Raw genomic sequence first — 14373 nt, 5'->3', positions numbered from 1 at the left:
ATGAGAAAACGCCCCCGCGCTCCCTGCGCCACCACGGCAAAACCGCGTGCCACCTGCGGCGGCGGTGCGTGGACCCTATCAAGGACAAGTTCTACACCAGCGCAGAGTCCCGGTGACCACGGCAGGCTGCCGCGCCTTCACCCGTGAGCTACGTAGCATCGCTTGGCCAGGCAAGTTCAAGCCGGATCTGCCACCTCGCTACGACGGCACCCCTGACCCCGCGGAGTTCCTATAGCTCTACGAGCTGAGCATCAAGGCAGCCAACGGCGACGAGAAAGTCAAGGCGAACTGGTTTCCCATGGCTCTCAAGGATGGTGCCCGCACTTGGCTCCTGAACCTGCCTCCAGGCTTGATCTCCTCCTTGGACAAGATGCGCGACCATTTCATTGCCAACCTTCAGGGCACTCGCGACCGCCCACCGGCTGCGGGTGACCTGCACTGCGTCAAGCAACAACCAGGAGAGACCCTCCTGAAGTACATCCAGCGCTTCAACAACATCCACCTCAAGATCCCCAAGATGACGGACGAGGCCATCATCTTTGCGTTCTTTGATGGCGTCCTCGACGTCAAGATGAAGGAGGAGCTCGCCATCCACGAGGAGCTATGCACGTCCCTGGAGCTGTTCAACCTGGCGACCAAGTGCGCAAGAGCTGAGGAGGGGCGCCTCTCCCTCCTCGAGCTCCCGGCTATGGACCCGGAGGAGAAGAAAGCCAAGGCCAAAGACGTGAAGCGCAAGGGTGCAGCCATGCTCGTGGCAGAGCCGGACACAAAGCATGGCAAGGACCAGCCTGAGTCATCCAAGAGCAGCTGACCGTTCTGCGCCTTCCATAACCTGCATAGCCACAACACCAGCGACTGTCAAGAGCTCAGAGCCATTCGAGAAGGACGCTTTGGTCGATGCCTCGAGCGCAACGACCGGGGCTACGGCCGAGGAGGACGTGGTGGTGGATGATGGGTTGACCGTGGCCCGCGCCACGAGTGGCGCGACCGGCCTCGTGAGGACCACTGGCAGGATCAGCCTCACGAAGGCGCCTGGAGGGATAAGCCTCGTGAGGATCGTCCTCAGGGCAACACCGGTCTCCCTCCACTGCCACCACCACCAAGAAGGAATGACGACCACCACCAAGATGAGGGGGTTGGGGGCTTCTAGGAGCCGCGTGCCATCGCCTGCATCTTGGGCGGAGCTCAAGCCCCAGCCTCGCACCGTATCTTCAAGCAGTTTGCTTGCGAGGCAAATACAGTCCTCCCCAAGCTCGAGGCCACACGCCCGTTCAGGTGGTCCCAGTGTGCCATCACATTCAGCTTAGCAGACCAGCTCAAGTGCGCGGCTACCACCAGCGTCCTCCGATGCTTTGTTCACCCGTCATCAGCAACATGCAAGTCACCAAGACCCTCATTGACGGCGGCGCAGGGCTCAATGTCCTGTCCATCGAGACGTTTGACAGCCTCCAAGTGTCGTATGATCAACTTCAGCCCACTAAGCCTTTCTCAGGAGTGACCGGCGGCTCCACCATGCCGATCGGTCAGGTCCGCCTCCCAGTCACCTTCGGACAGTGCAACAACTACCGCACCGAGCTCATCAACTTCAACGTCGCCCACATTCATCTGCCATATAATGCCATCCTCGGGTATCCGGCCCTGGCCAAGTTCATGGCCGTGACGCACCACGGCTACAACATCCTCAAGATGCCAGGAAGCGGCGGGATCATCACAGTCCCCCTACGAAGAAAGAGATGCAGTGTGCTCCCCCAAGCGCGCCTTCCAAGTAGCGTCAATCGAAGACCCCGACAGCAATGCAGCTCGGTACCCTCCCGAGGTCTTCCCCAAGAAGAAGAAGCAGCAATTCCATATCCCGACCTCAGGAGGGCAGCGCCGCGGGTGGCACCTCGTCAGGATCAGCGCCCGAACCTGGGGCGCCTCCCTCTATCGCATAGGAAGGCGCGCCCGGCGCCCTCCTCGGGCAGGGCTCGGGGGCTCTCTTCTGGAGGGCCTCTGACCTCGCGAACGTCATGAGGGAGGCGCTCGGGCACCACTTGGAGGCGTGTTTCACGGCACGTCTCCTTCAGGAGGACACTGGGCAAGGAGCGCTCGGTGCTCAGGAGTTCATCACCAAGGTATCTCTGGAGCTTCAGGAAGCAAGAGCAATACGCGGCGACCGCCGCCTACTTGGCGCTGCTCCCCACCCAGGCGAGGGTGGTGAGATGCACGTCTGCATCGACATGCCAGGGCTCAACCGAGCCGCATCTCAGGAGTGCTTCTGACCTTCGCGTGTCGGGCGCTGCGAAGGTCCACCTCACAGATATGTTCGCATGCCATTCGGCCTGCCGAGCATGGCCGCTGCCTGCCAGCGCAACCTGTGGAGCGTCATGGAGGGTCAGGAGGCCAGGCACCACACAGTCCTGGCGGAGATGGAGACGGTCCTCAAGGAACCGCCGCTACCCCAGAGCCTCCCGAGGCTTAGGGCCCTGGTAGCTCGTGAGGGGCAATCCCTTCGCCGCGTACCTTCAGCTACCTCAACACCCCTTCATCAACGGAACCAGGTGACATTTTCCAAGTTCATTTAGCTGGGAGCGCCCAGGGGGCTGCATTATTCCCAGGCCATGTGGGTCCGTCCCTGTGGCATGTATATTTCCTTGTTTATGTCTTTAGCTTACCTTGCTGGGGACGCCCCTCGGGCTGCATCATCCCCAAGCCGCTCGGGCCGGACCCAGTGGCACGTATGGTGATGCATTTACCTGAGCTAGGTTGCCTTTCATGCTTAATCTATCTATGACTATCACCTGTTTGATTGTCTCCCATCGCGGGAGCCGCGCGACGGTCGTCTTTCTTCAGGACCCTTCGCATGAGAGGATTAGGCACAGCGTCTATGCTCGGGCCCGTCCCTGCAGCGTCGATAAATCCAACGGTCGAGCTTTGTCTGGCGGGCCGGCCCCATTCACGTCACCTCCTGGGGCCGTTGGTGCTTGGCTTTCTCACACGATAACCTCAGGAGATTTGTTCCGCGCAGGTTGTCTAACCACCTCGCAGGACCAAGACAACGAACAAGAATCAAGACCAGGCGCAACCCGCCTTGAGGTAGGCCTCGTGAGTCCTGCGCTGGCTCACGAGTGCCCAGACACACCTCGTCTAGCCCTGTCGTGCAAGCCACATGTCAGGGCGGGGTTGTACACGCCACGGGGTCTCTCGGCAGTAGGGAGTCCCCTCCCATGTACCAGTGGAAGCACCATGCTCCGCGCTAGAAGTCGACACTGCCAAGGAGCGGCTATGCCCGTGCAAGTGCGGAAGCGCCATGGTCCGTCCTGGTGATAAACAACTGAGGGCGGCCTCACGGCCGTATCAACCTCAAGGAGTCTCCGGGCTCAGTGCATGGCCTCAACGCAACGCCTTCCCTCAGGAGAGCCAGGCGAGGGGGCTGGGCACGGGGGCTGCCCTCGGGTCACGCCCAAGCGTATGCCACCCTGCTAGGTCCCTCGGACCTGGTCGTCGTGCGCCCTCCCAAGCGGAGCTAAGGTATGAAGGTCGTTTGAACGTCAAGGGGGACTCCTGAGCATCGCGACTCAGGAGCCTAACTCACCACGTAGCCCCTCACTCCTTGGTCCATCCTGGTCTCCGGTCGGCCCAACGGCGGTTGAAGTATGCGCGGGGTCGAGCCCTGCTGACGTAGAACACAAGACTAACCATTGCATCTCCTTTCCACAAGTTGTTTGCATGTCAAGGGGGACTCCTGAGCATCACGACCCAGGAGCCTAACTGGTCACGTAGTCCCTCACTCCTTGGGTCCGTCCTGGTCTCCGGTTGGTCCAATGGCGGTTGAGGTATGCGCGGGGCCAGGCTCTACCGATGTAGAACATAAGGCAAATAGGAAGAAAATCACAAAATCTCAAACCAAATATTACAAGACATATTGTTCTCTGAATACCAAACACAAGTTTACACGCCTCCATGAGGCACGCTACATGCTGCAAGAGTTTCAAACAGGAAAGAAGCCGCAAGCCAGTCATCCCTCGATACTGCCGGCACCTACAAGAGGTGCCCCCTCCTGGGTGGCGTCGTCTTCACCTGCACCACCAGTCGAAGGCACGGGGGTGAAGGCGTCGAACTTCTCCAGCAGGGCTTCCACCTGACCCTTCATGGCTGCGGCGGCAACCGTGCAATGCTCCTCGTCCAGAGGCTCTAGCAGCTCATCAAGGCGGGTGGCAAGATCACGAAGATGGAGGTGGATGAAGACGCGTGTCAGCGCGGCTGAAGAAAGGACGCGAGCCTCTGCCTCCACCATGGGGCCGATGCCACGCACGACTTCCTCAAGCACATCGACCAAGTAGGGAAGCAACTGGGCAGGGTCGTCCTCATTGGTGGCCAGCGGCTTCTCCAGGCCCTTCTCATAGAGCGACTTCAGGGCCTCGCGAGACCTCTTCTCCAGAAGCGCGAAGGCTGCGCGGTCCTCGGCCAGAACCTTCGCCTTGGCGTCAAGATCGACCCCCTTCGCCTCCACCTTCCGCTCCAGCTCCTCCAGCCGGCTGCGTTCAGTGGCCCGCGCCTTTGCCAAATCCCCCAGCTCGGCGTTGCGGTCCTTCATGGCGTCCTCCCGGGCCTTCATCTCCTCCTCCTTCGCCTGACGGCTGCGAGCTTCCTATGCACGCTCATCACATAGACTCTTCAGTTTGTCTTCCAGCGCCTGGCAGCGGTTGTGGGCGGCTTCGGCGTCCTTCATCGCCGCCTCACGATCGGCCGCAGCTTGGGCGACGGCCCGCTTCTCCTTCTCGGAGGTCATCGTGGCCTGCCTTAGCGCCGCTCGGACTGCTGCGTCAGACTAAAGCCAGCCGAAGGCCAGCTCCAGGCGCCCGGCTACCAGGCACGGTTCCGCGCTCAGGGGATCTTCCCGCAGCCGATTCATCTCTGAGAGGGCACGCTCCAAGACAACAAAGGAGGCAGAAGAACCTGGGAGTAATGGCGCAGAAGGAGGAAGAGGCGTCATCACCATGGCCTGAGAGGCAGGAGGCTCCTGAGCCTCTTGGACCTCAGCACCTGAGCCGGACACCGGCACCTCCTGAGCCAGTGGCGCTCCGGGGGCTGACTCCTCCCGAGGATGCTCCACCTGGCCTTGCGAGGATGGTCGCGCTGGAGAAGCACGAGCACCGTCCCCACCTTTGCTCATGGAGAGGGGCACGGTCGCAGGAGGCAACCCGGACTCAAGCAGCACCACCTCGCTCACCCTCCTCCTCTTCACCACAGGCGTCGGCCTAGTTGCACAAAAAGGAAAAAGAGTCGGAAACAAGCACCAACAGCAAAGACAAGGGCGAAACGTCAAAAGGCAGCAGTATAAGCAAGAACAAGATGAAGCTCAAACACTTATTGCTCTATAGCAGCGTAGTCCACCCTCCGCTTGGTGAGCTTGAAGCCGGAGAGCTTTGCAACCCGAGGCGCGGGCGCGCCAGCTCCGGAAGCAGAAGAAAGAGCGGCGGTTGGGCCGGGAGCGGCTCCAGGCGGCATCGGAACAGAAGCAGCATCCCGGGAGATCAGCACCGATCGGTCCCTCGTCGGGACAACGGGTGGCTCCACCCTCTCCAGGTGGTCGCCGGCCTTGTCATCGTTAGGAAAGGCGTGGAGGGTGTCATCTTTACTCAAGGGGGAGGTCTCGCGCGTCCCTTCAGGGGTCACCTCCGAATCTTCCTCCTCCTCTTCTTCCTCCCCGCGGGAGTCACCAGAAGACAGCTCCACCTGCGTCGGTGTCGCAGGGGCCCCGGTGAGCACCGACGGCACCAGTCCATGCCCGTCAAAGGTCGGCCTGGAGGCCACGACCAGCGCCCCGTCGTTGTGGTGAAATAAGGGAAGGAAGACATTCGGTGGATACTCTTGATCGTCCCCAACCAGGAGGCGGAGAGCTGCGGTCAGCTCCTCATCGGACAAGGCCTCCGAGCTCAAGCGAACCTTGTCCTCTTCATCCCCAAGTTCCCACAAGGGGCATGTGCGGGCTTGAAGCGGGGCCACGCGCAGCGCCAAGAATTCCCTTAGGAGCATGGCCCCTATAATCTTCGCCGCCTTCGCATTGCCAGGCTTCAGGTCGGACTTCATCTGCTCCAGCACCAATGTAACACCCCGGATGTTATTTACCTTACATGTATCCCAACTCTTGCCGTTTCCGGCACTAAGTTATTTTATTTCCTCGGGTTTGGGTTTTTGTCTCCGTGTGTTGTTGCCTTTGTCATGCATCTCATATCATGCCATCATGTGCATTGCATTTGCATACGTGTTCGTCTCATGCATCCGAGCATTTTCCCCATTGTCCGTTTTGCATTTCGGTGCTCCTATCTCCTCCGGTGGTCCTTTCTACCTCTTTTCGTGTGTGAGGGTTAAACATTTCCGGATTGGACCGAGACTTGCCGTGCGGCCTTGGTTTACTACCGGTAGACCGCCTGTCAAGTTTCGTGCCATTTGGACTTCGTTTGATACTCCAACGGTTAACCGAGGGACCGAAAAGGCTTCGTGTGTGTTGCAGCCCAACACCCCTCCAAAGTGGCCCAAAACCAACCTAAACCTCCTCCATCCTCTCGGTCGTTCGATCATGATCGCGTGGCTGAAAACCGCACCTTGGACTCTCCTAGCTCCTCCTAGGTATAAATAGACATCTCCCCCAAAATCTCCGGATCAAATCACCCCCTAACCCTAGCCCCGCTCCTCTCCGCGCGGGCAGACACGTCCGCCGCCGCCAGACAAGCTGCCACCGCCGCCCCACGCCAATAGCGCGCCGCCACGTGGTGAGCCGCGCCCCACATCGCCGCCGGCCCACTCGGCCTGTCGCGGGCCCTCCCGGCCCGAAGCCTCCGCCCGAGCCGCACCTTCGTCCGCCCCGTCGCTCGACGCCACTTCGTCTCCGCCGCGCCGCCGCAGTGCCATCGCCGACGACTGCCACCGCCCCTCGTCGCCCGGCGACCTTCGGCCATCCACGTCGCCCCGCACCGCCCCGAGGCTTCGGTCGCCGCGCCAGGGAGCCGCCGCCTCCATCTCCGTCCTCTCCCTTGCCGTCCGATGAGCTCTGCCAGCCTTCTACGTCGTCTCCGGCCACCGCGGCCCTCAACTCCGGCGAAGTCTCCGGCGACCCCGATCCGCTACAGTGAACGAGATCTAGATCCGGTGCTACAGTGAAACCCTAGGGGTTGACCTCGTTTTTTCCTAAGTCTACATTTTTTTGCATTGTTCATCGCATCGTAACTCCGCATCCATAGCTCCTTTTGCGCGTGTAGCATATCAAAATGTTCGCCTCAGAGAGTACATCATTTCATCTCATTGCATCATTTTCATTTGAGCTTATCTTGATGTCCGAAATGCTGTTGGAAGAGGGCTATATGAGATAATTGTTAGATCTGTTTCATCAAATAGCTATTTGTCATTTTTGCCATGATTAATGTGTGCATGATATGCTCCTGAGCTCTACATGTGTTTTGTTATATGCCATGCCATCTTTACAGAGGTGCTTACCATGTATTTTTGTGATATGTGTGGTGACTAGCACAAGCTTGCAAAGTAGTGCATTCGTTAATGCTGATTTCAGGGACTTAGAAATTCTCCAAGTCCTTGTCCTGATTTGTGTCATTATGCCATATGTTCATGTTGTTTCCTAGTGATTCGTGCCTCTTTTGAGGATGATCAGTAAGGATGTTTTGTTAATATTGTGGTGCTATATCCATCCATGTCTTTGTTTGCAATTAAGGAGCACCCTAGCTTGAGTCAGTCGAGCTCTACTTTTGCTATTTCGTGATTCCTGGCAGATTGTTGGCTTGTTAGCGTTTTTGCCGAGGATGTTGCTAGTGATCCGTGCATGCTATGTTGTTGTTCTTGTCATGTATAGCTTCTATGATATGTATTCTTGATGGTTGTATGCTTAGTTTGTCATGCCATTCTATGTAGTGAGTGCATCGAGCTCGTAAACATGCCTACTCGTTATCAGATTTGCATGCTCCAGTTTTTCACCAAGTCTGTAATCTGATTATGTTTTTGCCATGTTCACATGCTTGAAATTGTATTTTTCGGTCCCTTTTGGCTCAAGGTCACTAAGGGACTTTTGTTAAGTGATTTGAGTAGCTTCATGTCATCCCTTGATTTGCCATGTTAAGTTCCTTTAGCATATAGTTTTCATGCTCCAAAGTGTGCTACCTGATGTTAAATTCCAGACTTGTGTTAATTTCACTAAGTCTGAAACCTGTTATCGTTTGCATTTTTGCCATGCTTGTTTGAACCTGTTAGTGGATGAATTGGCCGTAGCTCATTGTTCATCTTTTGTCAAGCATCATGAGTGGATCCCTGCCATGCATTTTGTTGTCATGTTTGAGTGCTGTAGCATAATTATCTTGATGCATTTAGATGGCTACTTGCTGTTTTTCGCAGACCATTGCCATATTTGTTTTGCTTGCCATTTCCAAACCGTGCATCCGATTCCGGTGATCTTTATATCGGTTTCAACCGAAATCACCTCACCTTTCTAGTGGAACTCTTGCATTTCCAAGTTGAGGCCAGGTTCAATCATTCCTTGTCAAATCTTGCATATGCATCACATATCGCATCCCGCATAGCATACCATGTTTGCATCATGTTGTTCGAGCTTTGCACGTGGTTGATTGTATTCCTTTTGCTTGTTTGTCTTGTTTGGGTAGAGCCGGGAGATGAGTTTGCTAATGAGGAGCCCGTTGAGTTTGCTTACGAGGATCAAGTCAACTCTGACAACTTTGTAGGCAAGATGATCATACCCTCGAAATCACTTCTATCTTTGCTTGCTAGATGCTCGCTCTTTTGCTATGCCTATGCTATGATGCCTACCACTTGCTTATCATGCCTCCCAAATTGCCATGTCAAGCCTCTAACCCACCATGTCCTAGAAAACCGTTGATTGGCTATGTTACCGCTTTGCCCAGCCCCTCTTATAGCGTTGCTAGTTGCAGGTGAAGATTGGAAATTATTCCTTGTTGGAACATTGTTTAATGTTGGGATATCACCATATTATCTTGTTATCTTAATGCATCTATATACTAGGTAAGGGGTGGAAGGCTCGGCCTATTGCCTAGTGTTTTGTTCCACTCTTGCCGCCCTAGTTTCCGTCATATCGGTGTTATGTTCCTGGATTTTGCGTTCCTTACGCGGTTGGGTGATAATGGGAACCCCTTGACAGTTCGCCTTGAATAAAACTCTTCCAGCAATGCCCAACTTTGGTTTTACCATTCGCCACCTAGCCTCTTTTTCCCTTGGGTTCCGCGGACTCAAGGGTCATCTTTACTTAAACCCCTGGGCCAGTGCTCCTCTGAGTGTTGGTCCAACCTGTCAGCTGCCGGTGGCCACCAGGGGCAACTCTGGGCTGGCCTACCAGAACCTTGGACAATCCGGTGTGCCCTGAGAACGAGATATGTGCAGCTCCTATCGGGATTTGTCGGCACATTCTGGCGGTGTTGCTGGTTTAGTTTTACCATTGTCGAGGATGTCTTGTAGAAACGGGATGCCGAGTCTGATTGGAATGTCTCGGGAGAAGGAATATCCTTCGTTGACCGTGAGAGCTTGTGATGGGCTAAGTTGGGACTCCCCTGTAGGGATTTGAACTTTCGAAAGTCGTTCCCGCGGTTATGGGCAGATGGGAATTTGTTAATGTCCGATTGTAGATAACATGAACCTTAACTTAATTAAAATGAATCAACTACGTGTGTTACCGTGATGGTCTCTTCTCGGCGGAGTCCGGGAAGTGAACACGGTGTTGGAGTAATGTTTGCCGTAGGTTGTTCTTTAGTTCTTCGTTCGTGCTTTGCCTTCTCTTCTCGCTCTCTTTTGCGATCAGGTTAGCCACCATATATGCTAGTCGCTTGCTGCAGCTCCACATATTACCTCGCCTTACCTATAAGCTTAAATAGTCTTGATCGCGAGGGTGAGAGATTGCTGAGTCCCCATGACTCACAGATTACTTCCAAACCAGATGCAGGGACCGATGATTCTGTTCCAGATGATGCGCTTGAGCTCAAGTGGGAGTTCGACGAAGACTCGCGCCGTTACTATGTGTCTTTCCCAGATGATCAGTAGAGGTGCCCAGTTGGGGCGATCGGGACCGTGTCGCATGTTGGGGTTGATCTTTTATTTTGGTACCGTAGTCGGACCATGAGTGTATTGGATGATTGTAATGTTATTCATGTATTTGTGTGACGTGGCGAGTCTAAGCCAACTATGTACATTTTCCCCCTATTATCTTTTTGCATGGGTTGTTGTGAAGATTATCTTACTTGCGACATTGCTTTCAATGCGGTTATGCCTCTAAGTCGTGCTTCGACACGTAGGAGATATAGCTGCATCGAGGGCGTTACAACCAACGTCGCCCACTCATTGCTGAGCTTCGAGCAGGACCACCCCTTGTCGGACTGGGGCCTCTCCCTCGGCAGCGTCAAGTGTGGGTGGATGCATTTAGCATCCATCATGGCCCACTTGCTCCGGAAGCCGTCGGCTTTCTTCCCCGTCTCCGAGATCGAGTTGGCCTTGTCGGCCGCGATAAAATTGACACACCCAGAGGCGTGACCCTCCTTGGCGCGGAGAAAGAAGAACTGGTGCAGAAGGGCCATGGACGGCATCACGCCAAGGTACGCCTCGCAGTAGTAGGCAAAGATCGACAAGAGAAGGATAGAGTTGGGATGAAGATGCAACGCCTGCAGACCGAAGTGATCAAGGACCTCGTAAAAGAAGTCGGAGAAGGGGGGAACCAGCCCGGCGGCGATGCTGCTCATGAAGAAGGGGTAGATGGTGCTTCCCTCAGGCTCAGGCACGTCGGAGCCGGCCCAGAGTCCAGTCTCCCCCTTCTCATTGCTTTCCCCCGCCGTCAGCAAGCACGTGGCGGTGAGGTTCTTCTCCGAAACATTGGGCGCGTCGAGAGCCGGCTCGTACCAAGCCGGCGACGAGGCGGGCTTGACCCTCTGGGGCGCCATTGGTCGCCGATGCGGGAAGGATGTAGATCTGGAGATTTCAGAGGCAGGGGCAAGAAAGGGGATCTGAGCAAGGCGAAAGGAAGCAGTGAAGGCGAGCGCTATCTATGCCAACCTTTTTGATAGTCGGGCAGTTGCTGAGGCAGCGTAGAGAAGCGGAGACACCCGCGTCCAATCAACCGCCGCGCGTCGACCAAGGCCTCAGGCTATTGGGGCCCGCGGCACTCCGCACTTGGCCTTTGGCTTCGCCTCGAAGCCAAGCCCGAGCGCGCCTTGGTCCCGGGGGCTACTGTCGGCGTTCTGGGAATGGGGGTCCCCTGACTTGCCTGCCTGCGGCCCACGGAGTGGCTTTGCGAGCAGGCACGTACGACCCATATTCACCAGCAAGGACTGAAGACCCTCGCGAGGGGCCAAGCCTCGCGAGGCGAGCGACACAAGACCTCCTCAGGAGCGGCCTCACCAGGCTGGCTCGCGAGGGGCGGAGAGTTCAAGGCCAGGCGAACCTCGCGAGGTTCTAGTGACGTGAGCCATGATGACCAAGGCCAGGCGGGCGCCAGCGCGCATAGTGTCCTTGTTTTCTCTTCAGTGCTAAGGAAGCAGGCGCAGGCCCGGAGTACCGAGGCGCCAAGCAAAGGTTTCCATATTAGTGCAACAAGACCAAGACCAGAAGGACGGCAAGACGGAGGTTACCGTGGAGCCCAAGACGGTGTCACCACCAAAGCCTTTGACAGGCGAAGACTACTTTTGTCAGGATAAGTTGTACTAGCTGTCCCCTTTCGAATTGGCTGTTGTTGGCTCTCTTCCCGCTCAATATTTGGGGAGAGGACCAGGGCCCCTATAAATAGGACTAGCCACCCCCGTAGCTAGGGGAGGATCAATCGATTGGTCGGACCAAGAGAGGCCGGGACAACCACAAGTTCGCCAAGCACAAGAACACCTCCCCTCGGGAGGCTATTCTTCCCCTTGTACTATTCATCCTCAGCCCAAGAGGCAATCCACCACACCACACTGGAGTAGGGTATTACACCACAACGGTGGCCCGAACCAGTATAAATCTTGTGTCCTTTGTGTTGTGAGTTCGTTGAGTTAGTTCGTAAGATCTTAGCTGAGCTAGGATGTGGATCGGTAGGGGGAGATCTTTGCGTGCACCCCAGTGTTCGAACCTTGAGGGTTTTGCCGGAACCCGTGATCCAACATTTACCACAGACCTTCGGGTCCATAGTTATTAGCTAGATGGCTTCTTCTCTCTCTTTGGTTCTCAATACAAAGTTCTCCTTGATGTTCTTGGAGATCTATTCGATGTAATACTTTTTACGGTGTGTTTGCCAAGATCCGATGAATTATGGATTTATGATCAAGTTTATCTATGAATAATATTTGGTTCTTCTCTGAATTCTTATATGCATGCTTTGATATCTTTGCAAGTCTATTCGAATTATCGGTTTAGTTTGGCCTACTAGATTGATCTTTCTTGCAATGGGAGAAGTGCTTAGCTTTGGGTTCAATCTTGCGGTGTCCTTTCCCAGTGACAGTAGGGGTAGCAAGGCACATATTGTATTATTGCCATCGAGGATAAAAATATGGGGTTTATATCATATTGCTTGAGTTTATCCCTCTACATCATGTCATCTTGCTTAAAGCATTACTCTATTCTTATGAACTTAATACTCTAGATGCATGCTGGATAGCGGTTGATGTGTGGAGTAATAGAAGTAGATGCAGAATCGTTTCGGTCTACTTAACACGGACGTGATGCCTATATTTCATAATCATTGCCTAGATATTCTCATAACTATGCGCTCTTCTATCAATTGCTCGGCGGTAATTTGTTCACCCACCGTAATACATGCTATCATGAGAGAAGCCACTAGTGAAACCTATGGCCCCCGAGTCTCTTTCTTATCATATTGCATCTCTTTTTATTTACATCGCATCTCGTTACTATTTTGCAATCTTTACTTTCCAATCTATACAACAAAAATACCCAAAATATTTATCTTATTATCTTTATCAGATCTCACTTTCGCAAGTGACCGTGAAGGTATTCACAACCTCTTTATCGCGTTGGTTGCGAGGTTCTTGATTCTTTGTGCAGGTACTAGGTGACTTGCGTGTTATCTCCTACTAGATTGATACCTTGGTTCTCAAAAACTGAGGGAAATACTTACGCTACTTTGCTGCATCACCCTTTCCTCTTCAAGGGAAAACCAACGCATGCTCAAGAGGTAGCAAGAAGGATTTCTGGTGCCGTTGCCGGGGAGATCTACGCTCAAGTCAATACATACGAAGTACCCATCATACACTCTTCTCCCTCGCATTACATTATTTGTCATTCGCCTCTCGTTTTCCTCTCCCCCACTTCACCTTTGCCGTTTTATTCGCCCCTTTTCTGTTCACCCTCTTTCGCTTGCCTCTTGTGTGCCTGTTTGCCCTGATGGCCTTCCCTAAAAGTGTTGATCCTCACCTTAGAAGGTTGGAAAAAATTGAGAACAACGTTAGAAGCTTTACGTCTTTGCAATTTGAGCATAATAATTTCTTCAAAAACGAACTTAAAGAACAGAAAGGCTTTAGGAGTACATGAATAAAGAGCTTGATGATATGTCTAAGGAATTTTATAGTTTGAAATCTCAGTTTGCCCATCTTGAAAATTTAGTAGGCCAAATTTCGGATAAGCAAGCCACCTTAGTTAATAAGATGCCCGTTAAACCGGAAGATCTAGAGGATAATAAAGATGAAGATCTAAAAGTGATTGATGTGTCTCCTATTAAATCTTTGTTCTCCATTATGAATCTTGATAAAGATGGGACTGGAGATGAGTCAACTTTAGCTAAAAGGCGTCCCAATGATTCGGAGTTTTCAGATCTTGATGCTAAAACTAATAAAAGGGGGATTGAAGAGGTCAAAACTTTACATAGCAATGAACCCACTATTTTGGATTTCAAGGAATTTAATTATGATAATTGCTCTTTGATAGATTGTATTTCCTTGTTGCAATCCGTGTTAAATTCTCCTCATGCTTATGATCAAAATAAAGCTTTTACTAAACATATCGTTGATGCTTTAATGCAATCCTATGAAGAAAAGCTTGAACTAGAAGATTCTATTCCTAGAAAACTTTATGATGAGTGGAAACCTACTATTAAAATTTATATTAAAGATTATGAATGCTATGCTTTGTGTGATTTGGGTGCTAGTGTTTCTACGATTCCAAAAACTTTGTGTGAAGTTTTAGGTTTCCGTGAATTTGATGATTGTTCTTTAAATTTGCACCTTGCAGATTCCACCATTAAGAAACCTATGGGAAGGATTAATGATGTTCTTATTGTTGCAAATAGGAATTATGTGCCCACAGATTTCATCATTCTTGATATAGATTGTAATCCTACATGTCCTATTATTCTTGGTATACCTTTCCTTACAACGATTGGTTCAA

This window comes from Triticum aestivum, chromosome 1A, assembly GCF_018294505.1.
Source record: "Triticum aestivum cultivar Chinese Spring chromosome 1A, IWGSC CS RefSeq v2.1, whole genome shotgun sequence".
Classification (NCBI taxonomy): Eukaryota; Viridiplantae; Streptophyta; class Magnoliopsida; order Poales; family Poaceae; genus Triticum; species Triticum aestivum.
The sequence above is the reverse complement of the archived record's forward strand: the minus strand, read 5'-3'. Positions refer to the sequence as shown.